This window comes from Triticum dicoccoides, chromosome 2A (assembly GCF_002162155.2).
Source record: "Triticum dicoccoides isolate Atlit2015 ecotype Zavitan chromosome 2A, WEW_v2.0, whole genome shotgun sequence".
Lineage (NCBI taxonomy): Eukaryota > Viridiplantae > Streptophyta > Magnoliopsida > Poales > Poaceae > Triticum > Triticum dicoccoides.
Window position 1 is genome coordinate 578,824,928 of NC_041382.1, and position 8,998 is coordinate 578,833,925.

The window sequence follows — 8,998 nt, forward strand, 5'->3', positions numbered from 1 at the left end:
TTGACCCGCTTCCAGCTGAATCGGTGGAAATTTGTCTTTTTCACGAGAGGTGGATCAAATCTTTTTACAACCAACCATTTGGTCAATTGTGCATTAGATATGGCCTAGTATTTTAGAAAAATGATTTGGTCCAATTTTGCAATAATTATTTGGGAGGTCCTTCACAAAAAAACTCATTTCGGGCACTCAAAAAATGGAAAATGAATTTTTCGTGCAAAGAAAATGAAAACTCCCTTAGTAAATGAAAACTCCTCTCTGCTGCGGCCGAAACACAGGCTACCTCCTCTTTTAGTGTTGAATGTTATCCGGAATAAGAGGTTAAAAAATAAGAGAAACAAAAGGATAAAACAATACTACATAAGCTTAATTCTGATTGGTGCAACCAATCATGGCATGAATTGATGACATGGCAAACATCTGTCCATCAATACATCATCCATCCGTCTGTCGGTCCATCCAACCAACCGCAGCAACCCCCCCCCTCTCTCTCTCTCGCGAACCCCACCCAACCCGTCGTGCCCTCCTCTCTCTCTCTCTCTCTCTCTCTCTCTCGAACCAAACCCTAGCGCTCCACCACTCCCTTGTTGCCGCCACCTCCGGCGACCTCAGGCGGGAATCGATGACCAGCGAGATCCGGCGTGCGCGCGGCGAGATCCAGCACGCGCGGCGACGACATGGCATGGATCCCCACGACTCCTCTCTAGATCGATCCCCTCCAACCCACCTCTTCCCCCCTCTCTAGATCGATCCCCTCCAACCCACCTCTTCCCCCTCTCTAGATCGATCCCCTCCAACCCAGCCGCCGCCGCCGCAGACCTCCCCCAACCCCGGCCTCCTCCACTGTCGGCGACCCCTTCTCTTCCTTCCTCCCTCCACCTCCAGCAGCAGATCCATGCAGGACAGATCTGAGCTCCACTGCCTCCGTTGCTCTGTTTCCCCCGACCAAATCTGCCTCTTGCATTCTGGCACCTCGCCGGCGTGGCTCCAGCATTGCTCCGGCAACTCAGGTGAGTCCCTCCATTTGTCCTCGTCACATCCCTCCCTCTCTTCCTCACCTCATCTTGTCTCCCTTGTAGATCCAACACGCCGTCGTTGCTTGAGCATCGGGACGCCATCAACGGGACGTCTTCCTCCTCCCCTGTCCCGAAGGCATGAACGATGCAGCTTCACTGCTACCCTGACGCCATCAAGGTCAGACACCCAATCATCTCCTCCCCTTTTCATTTTCTTATTCCAAATCCCTAAGCAATTGTTGGTAGGACGGAGATGATGGCGGCGGTTCGATGCGCAGCGAGGAGGCTCGGTGACTCCCTGCTCCAGCGAGCGCAGGTAGAGGAGCGACGCCGGCTCGTGCCAAGGAGGCTCATGCACTCCCACCACCTCTCCACCGAGGTATCTTAACCAAAATCAGGACGACATTTCACAAATCATCTCACGAATTTAGCCAGCGATGATCGAATTCTGTGCAATCAAAACAGCAGCATGCATGTGTCTCTATCTTCTTGTATTAGCTACTGTACTAAGTAGTAGAAGAAATAAGAGCAAAATCACTCGCTTATCATCCTCATACTTTTTTATCCTGACCTCAACCTACTGCCGCTTGCAAATCATATTGTCTTGGCTGATCTGAGCATCATGAATTTTTTGCTCATCCCTTTATCAATTTATTAACTGCGACATGTACTTCTGCTTCCTGCACTTGCTAATAATTATTTACTCCCTCCGCCGCACCGTGATGTTTGTGTCAAAAACGCGGATCGAGGTTCTGTTACTCGTTCGCTACACATGCATGCTGCTTTGCTTTCTGCACATATCCAACCTCGCTTAACTGGCAGGCACGACATTATCCATCCTTCTTAATTATTATTCTTTACCAATCACAATCGCACTTACTCTTAATGATTGATGATACTACAAAGTAACAGCATTGATTGATTATTATCTGTGTTCATGAATCCAGGAAGCAAAAGAGACCCAGCAGAAGAAGGAGGCGCTGTATCTCCAGAACAGAGTTCTTTGAGAAATCAGGCCTACTTTTGTTCTATTAATCTACTCCTAACATATTGGTTGTTTCTTCAAGAACAGAGGGAAACATGAAATATTATTAGTTGTATCAGAATAACATGTGAATTGTTATTAGTTGTATCAAAATAGCATGTGAACTATTCTTAGTTGCTTCAGAATAGCATGTGAAGTATTCTTAGTTGTTCCAGAATAGCATGTGAAGTATTCTTAGTTGTTCCAGAATAGCATGTGAAGTACATCTCCCTTTGTAGCTTGGCCTAGGGTCAGCTAAATGCTCAAGACATGGGTAGTTCAGGTTCAGCGAGATGGCTCTTTGAACCATGAGTAGGTAGCACAACGCATGCATTGCCGGCTGATAGTAGTTGTGCTGCGGCTCTACTACTGTACCATGTGTTCCTACTACTAGCTCTAGTCGTGGATGCTGGGTAGCTCCCTGTTTTCTCTGTTTTTATGTAATCCTAGATAGAACCATACAACTGTGGATGACAAACACTGCAATTTAATCTAAAATTGTCATCATTATCCTAGCAAATACTCCTCAAATTACTGTAAATTGTTGCACGATTAGGGGCTAGTGTAGATGCAAAATAAGGTTGCACTTTTAGAGGAGATAAGCCACTGATGTTGGATGCTTGGTAGTTGTCTTGTGTTGTGTGCATGTCGGTACTAGTAGTATGTCCGTGAGCAACAAGCATACGATTTGTGCCTATGCTCTACTGTATTGGCCTCATGGGTCATTGCTGATTGACCATGACTATAGCTTATTCCTTCAGTGTACTATCGCTTTCTCAAGTCAACTCAAGCAACAATTCATGTGGCTCGCTCAATCGGGTGGGTGGCATATTTATTCAGTATATTCTCTGAAATTGCAAGTTCTGAAGTGTATAATTTTTTTGTGCAGTCAGAGAGCTGAACGGGGCGAGGCTGGAGGCGTCGGTGAGGGCGTACGGCGGCACCGGCTAGAGCAAGGTGTCCAACAAATGGGTTAAGTCGAATTAGCATTTTGTACTAGCCATCCCTGTTTCCTGCTTTTATATGTACACAAACTCGAACCTAAGTTAGGCCTTTGCATTGTCATGGTGGTCTCTGTGTGTGATTTCGCATGGTAATACTGATGCATAAAACTTGGTTTGGTATGGAATTGGCAACATGTTTAAGTTGTTAGTTTACTTGTGGATTTTGACATAGTGATCCCTTAATCCTTGTAGAGCATTTTTGTTTGTTCTGAACCTGACTGTTATGTCAGTTTTCATGTGACAACCTTGTTGTGCTAGTTTATTTTATTGCAAAGCTTGCCGTGCTAGGTGCAGAGCATAAGGTGCCCTGCTTGGATCGTGCTGAATCTAGTTAGGCAGAGGAATCCTTGCTAATTCTGGCAAGTTTTTTGCTTTCACATCCGAGTTAAAGAAAACTAGAATTGATCTTACAAGTGGATCAAAACGTGAGACTGCCTGATTCCATTTTAAGGTTGTCACTAACCTGGTAGTTTTATTTGGTGATGCAGTTTGTAAGTTAAAATAATGCCCAGGGTTCAGGACATGTGTGATTTCTCTTGACATAGGTGTTCCTCCCATGCTATGTCTCTCTATTGAATAGATAGGTTCAGTTTTCCTTTGTTCTATTTCTAGTTTAAGCATAAGCAGGTTCTGGTAAGTGTCTATGCATGTGGCTCATGAGTTGGAATATCTAATCTAATTAGGGGCTGCAGACCTGCTGTGTCATGTGCAAATTTGCTTGCATTCAGTTCAGAAATTTCTGAATTCTTTGATATTTTCCATCTCCACCTTCAGTTCAGTTCTGTTCTACTGGGTGTGAAAATCACTCTGTACCTGCATTTTCGCCTGACTTTTTAATACATGATGCATTCGACTACTAGGACTTGAGCACCCATCAACATGTTAGTTCGACGAATGTGGGCGTCCGATAATCTGATCGAAACCCCGGTCGATAATTAGTTAAGCATCTTGTGATTAAAATGTCTGCTCGTCATTAGCAGCATATATGCATCCAGCTTTGTTTCAAGCTAATATGTTCTATGATGTGCTATTAGACTGATCGATACTGCTTTGCACCTGCATTTTCGCCTCGCTGTTCAGTACATGGTGTATCTAATTGAGCACCCATCAACATGTCGATTCGACAAATATGGACGTCCGATAATCTGTTTGAAATCATGGTGTAACCATCATGTAGTACTCTAGCCACTGGGATCATAAAGCATCTCACGGATATAGTGGCTGGTCCTTATTAACTTGTGCTATGCAGCCAGCTTTCTCTCAAGCATATAATTGTGTTCAGCTAATTTTATGCACGATACGCAACTCCATTCATCCATGCCTTTTCCTTATATCCAGTGCCTGCATTGGCATGGCATATTTATTTGCTGATGGTTTTGCAGGATTTCCCCAAGAACATAGACCACCTTGCCGCATTCTGGGACAAAGTAAGAAGATATGCTCTGCTCTGTCGCCACTTCTTTATTCTCTGCTGTAACATAAATAATTTAGCAGAAAGAGTGATTTGCTGACAAACTGTGGATTACTGACCTTATATAACCTATTTAAACGAAGCAACATGTTGTTTCCCTCTCCTTGCTAGTAGTGTGTTCATGGGATTATTAACTTGTCCTGCTCTTCCTTCAGCTCATGGTGGACCAGGCCCAAGTGATACTGTCCTTGGAGGGCGTGGCTATAGAGGTAATGACCATAGACACATACCTTCAGAGTATACGACTTTGTCTTTCTATCTCAGTTTGTGTTTGGGAACATCTAATGTTAATGCACAACAAATACATCCCCAGGAGACCAGCGCTTTATTCATTTTGACATCATTGTCGTCATGGATGTAGCCAGGGTACGCTTCATTGCCGCTGCCATATGCCAGAGCCGGCAATGAACTCCTGGTAAGGCTTTGTTGACCCAACTTGTTACTGTATGCATTTGGTGTCGTGTAGTATCATATGTAAGCTTCTTTTCTCCCCTCTAGGACCTTATTGAGACAGCAGCCTCAAGGCTACCTATCTCATCAAATGAACTATTTATCATGCTTGACGAAGCAAGCGAGAACACATTTCTTTGTACCAATGCAGCTCGTCTCACTATTGTTTCTTACTTTGTTAGCTACGACATATATTTCCCCCCAGTTTTTCTAATTCTTCTCTGATTCATGTAACAGGATGACAGTGGAAGCCATGTTGTTGTTTTGTTTGTTCCCAGCCCTGACTATGGTCTTTGAGCGAGTCCGGCATGTTGTTCATCTGACTATGTTCATCCAGCGAGTCCAGTATGTTCATGACAGGAGCAGGTAGTTTGTGATCACATGGAAGGAGCTTGTAAAGTAGTACGGTATTACATGTAGAGCTTGCTACACTTGTAGAGCTTGTAAAGCAGTATGGTCCTCTGTATTGGAACGGATAGAGCTTGTATTATGTGATCTGGTTGCTCTTATTTAAGTATCATGTGTGTTTTTGTCTCTGCCAATCAAAATAATGCTTGAAATATGAAGAATATGAGCCTGATAGATGGGACCCACTTACCAAAACATGACAAATGGGACCCAGTTACTAGAACCTGACAACTGGGACCCATCTGACTAGTGAACCCTTCTTTTGGAAAAAAACCTAAATTCATTTAGACAAAAAGGCCACAACCCAACAATAAAAAAGGTTGCAATGTTGGGCTTGGCCCATGAAGTTGATCAAAAATTGATAGAAAAAAATATATAAAAGGCCGAATTGTTGGGCTAGGCCCATGTAGAAAATCGAATTGGACCGGGCTGAATCTTGGGCCACGTCAGATTACCACGCTGGATGCCTACGTGGCCTGGGGAGGTTGCTAGTGACCAAAACGCCACAGTAGACGTATTTTGGTCATAAACGTCTTCGACCATTCCAGAAAAAGGTCGCTATAGTCAGTTTATGACCGCCACCTTTTGACCTTCTGTTTTTGGTCACAAAAAGGTCGCAAATGAAAAACCATGACCTTTCAATGACCAATAGTGGTGGTCACAAGTTGACATATTTCTTGTAGTGTATAAACAAACATGAATGGTGGTCTCAGCACTAGTTCCTACTTAACTGTTCAAGATACTTGAGGGGGTTAACTAATAAACAGTAAGAAGTATACCTAGTTTATAAAATAATTTTCACTCCTATGGCTTTTCTAATCCATTTTCTAGGGTCACGTCCTACAGTCAACACACTGCTCTGATACCATCTGTAACGACCAAACCTCGAAGGATTTGAGTCTCTGTGCTTACCGTGCTAGTCCCTAGATCGAACTCGCTAGCACACACGGTATAGATGAATACTAGAATAGCAAGTGCATCATTTATTACAACGTATGATCCAGAATGTATAAAATAAAACAATCTGCATAGGACTTGGCTAGCTTTATTCAATCAAACAACGGAAAGTAGCAGAAAATAACGATGAGTCCCATCATAGCCCACTGGCGATGCTGAGTGCAGACTCGCGACCCTAATGGTACCTTACTCTTCGTCTGAATATCCTGCAACATGAGACGTTGCATCCATATAGGTCAATACTTTGAATGTATTGGCAAGAAACCCAGGAGTAATAATAAAGCAGACCTACATGTATATGCATAGTATAACAAAAGGAAGGCTTGAGGGTTTATTTTTGCAGAAAGCTGATTTTATCCTCATAACTACCTAATAGTCAAATTTTTATTTAGTTCTTTTATTACTACAATTAAATACACAAGGTTGAGTTGGCAAAATCAACTCCATCCTACCCTTTATTAAGTTGCCCACAAATATTATTAAGTGTCACATCTGTCAAGATCATCCAATAACTGTAATGGCATAGTGGCTCAAATTTACCCATAACCGGGGCACGGCTAATCATGATTAGTTTTAACACTCTATAGAGTTTAGTACGCTTTACCCACTGGACCCAACCCAAAGATTGAGACGAAGTCTTTCAGAAGCAGTCCCCTAGTCCCAATAGGAGGCCCATCCCAACTATTATATCTACATCTGCTGGCACATCCGGGTAAGGGTCCCACAACTGATCAACTAAGCCAGAGCCCATTTAGCCAGTGGTCGCACATGGAAGCTACTAGTCACTAAGTCTGTCTGATATTTTTGAGCCTGGGCAGCCGTCAACTTACATTCAGAGGGTATAAACCATGATGTTCTTGAAACCACCCTAGCAATACCACTTCCGCCCAGAGGTGAATTAAATCTTGAGTTACTACTCAAATTATTATATATATAATCCTCACATAAGCTCAATGAATACACGAACCACCCCCTTCTACAAAGCATAGCAACCTAAAACTACCACGACTTGCAAAGACGGGAAGATAGCTCAACAGCATAGCAAAATTATATAGTATTCCTATACATGCATATATTCATAGTGTGATATAACTAAATGCATAGAAAACTATAGGTAAAGGATGATCAACATGTAACTTGCCTTAGTTCTGGTTCAAAAATTCACACTCCTGACAATAGCTCACGTCGCACTCCGGACAATCTACACGTTTCACACAATTCAACAATCAATCACCGGAGCACGAATAGAACCAAAACAAAACCAACAACAAGAAAACCATTTTTAAAACTCAACAACAGAAGCTTAACAGCACCTAAATTGCACTACAGTCACAATGCAAAAAGAATCACTCAATTCCGATAAACGGTTTGAATGTTACGGCCTCCGGAAGATTTGATTCAAATTCAAACGAATTCAAATTTGAACAGTGCAAACATGCGCAAAGTTGGTACTGTGATAATGTGCCGATTTTTTTGTGAGATCATAGGAAAAAGAATTACCTAATTTGGATATACAGATTAGGAGTTATAGCTAATGGAAGTTTTGGTGAAATCTGAAAATAAAACAAAAGGAAAACGGAAAACTCCTGGTACTGTAGAGAACTCCTGTGTTGTTCCTGTAGCAAAGTGCCACGTGGCAGTGGGTGATTGGTTGAAGACCTCCTGTGCGTGTGCGTGCTCACCAGAAACATAAAAATGGTGGCGGCGGTCGGGCGGCGACGGCAGCGGCTCTCCGGTGGGTCTCCGACGAGGGTGGAGTGGCGGATGGGTTCAGCGACGAGTGGCGGAGGTGGTCGTGGTGTCGGACGGCGGCGATACGTCCTCTGTAGGCGACGGTGGCGAGGTGAACCTCGGTGCTCCGGCGAAATCGGGCGTCGGTGGCGGCGTCGTCCTGGTGCGCTACAGGTTAACCCGAGGTGTCAAACGAGTGCAACTGAGAGGGGGTCCGAGAGGAACAAGCGGAGCGGCCGGGGGTAATCTTACGGTGTCGAAAACAGGCGGTGAACAACGGCGACCTCGAGCTCCTCCGGTGAGATCCAATACCAGAGAGGCAGTACTCTGGCAGCGGGGAAAGAGAGAAAGAGGCGTGCGACAACGGGGAAGATCGGGACAGGGGGTGCGGGGTTTCCCTGGGGTCCTTGGCTCGCGTATGGAGTCCCTGTAGCACACGGAATCAACCAGGGCACGAGAGCGATCCGGGCTCGGCTTCAGCTGCGTGTTGTGCGGTGCCCGGCTTGGGGAAGAGGACGAACAGGCGCGGGGCCTGCTAGTCAGTGGCTGGAGGCGAGCGGTGGATCGGGTGCGGGCTCGCGGGGCGGATCGGGCGAGGCTGTGGTGTACCGCTTCGCTGGGGCTGGGAGGCGTGGGGGACTGGGCCGCAGTGGCGCTGCGCTGGCTGGCGGCTGGGCTGCGGCTAGCTGGGCCGCGCAGTGCGCTATGCGGTGCTGCTTCTTTTTTTAGACAAAAACTACAGCAGCAAAAGTAAATAAAATAACATACACAACATAAAATCTAAATAAAAATACCTAGACACACAGTAAAAATAGCTCTACAGCTATAAACTACAGGAACACTAGTTCCAGCACTAATGCAATTTTCAAAAATAGTTTTGATGCAATAGGTCACTCAAACAGCAGTAAAAACCACAAATAAAATACTTTGAAGATCACAA

General features: G+C 44.6%; 1 long non-coding RNA gene across 6 annotated transcripts; it reads left to right on the forward strand.

Annotated features, from left to right (window-relative positions):
• Nucleotides 1-481: 481 nt before the first annotated feature.
• Nucleotides 482-5,496, forward strand: LOC119355482. 6 transcript variants are annotated; one of them, XR_005171603.1, is made up of 9 exons: nt 482-1,007; nt 1,077-1,191; nt 1,260-1,392; nt 1,961-2,856; nt 2,927-3,030; nt 4,424-4,468; nt 4,668-4,721; nt 4,826-4,927; nt 5,200-5,496. It is a non-coding gene; the product is annotated as an uncharacterized LOC119355482 (long non-coding RNA). The 6 variants fall into 6 exon arrangements; XR_005171601.1 differs by having other exon boundaries at nt 2,927-3,009; XR_005171600.1 differs by having other exon boundaries at nt 2,927-2,994.
• Nucleotides 5,497-8,998: the final 3,502 nt, after the last annotated feature.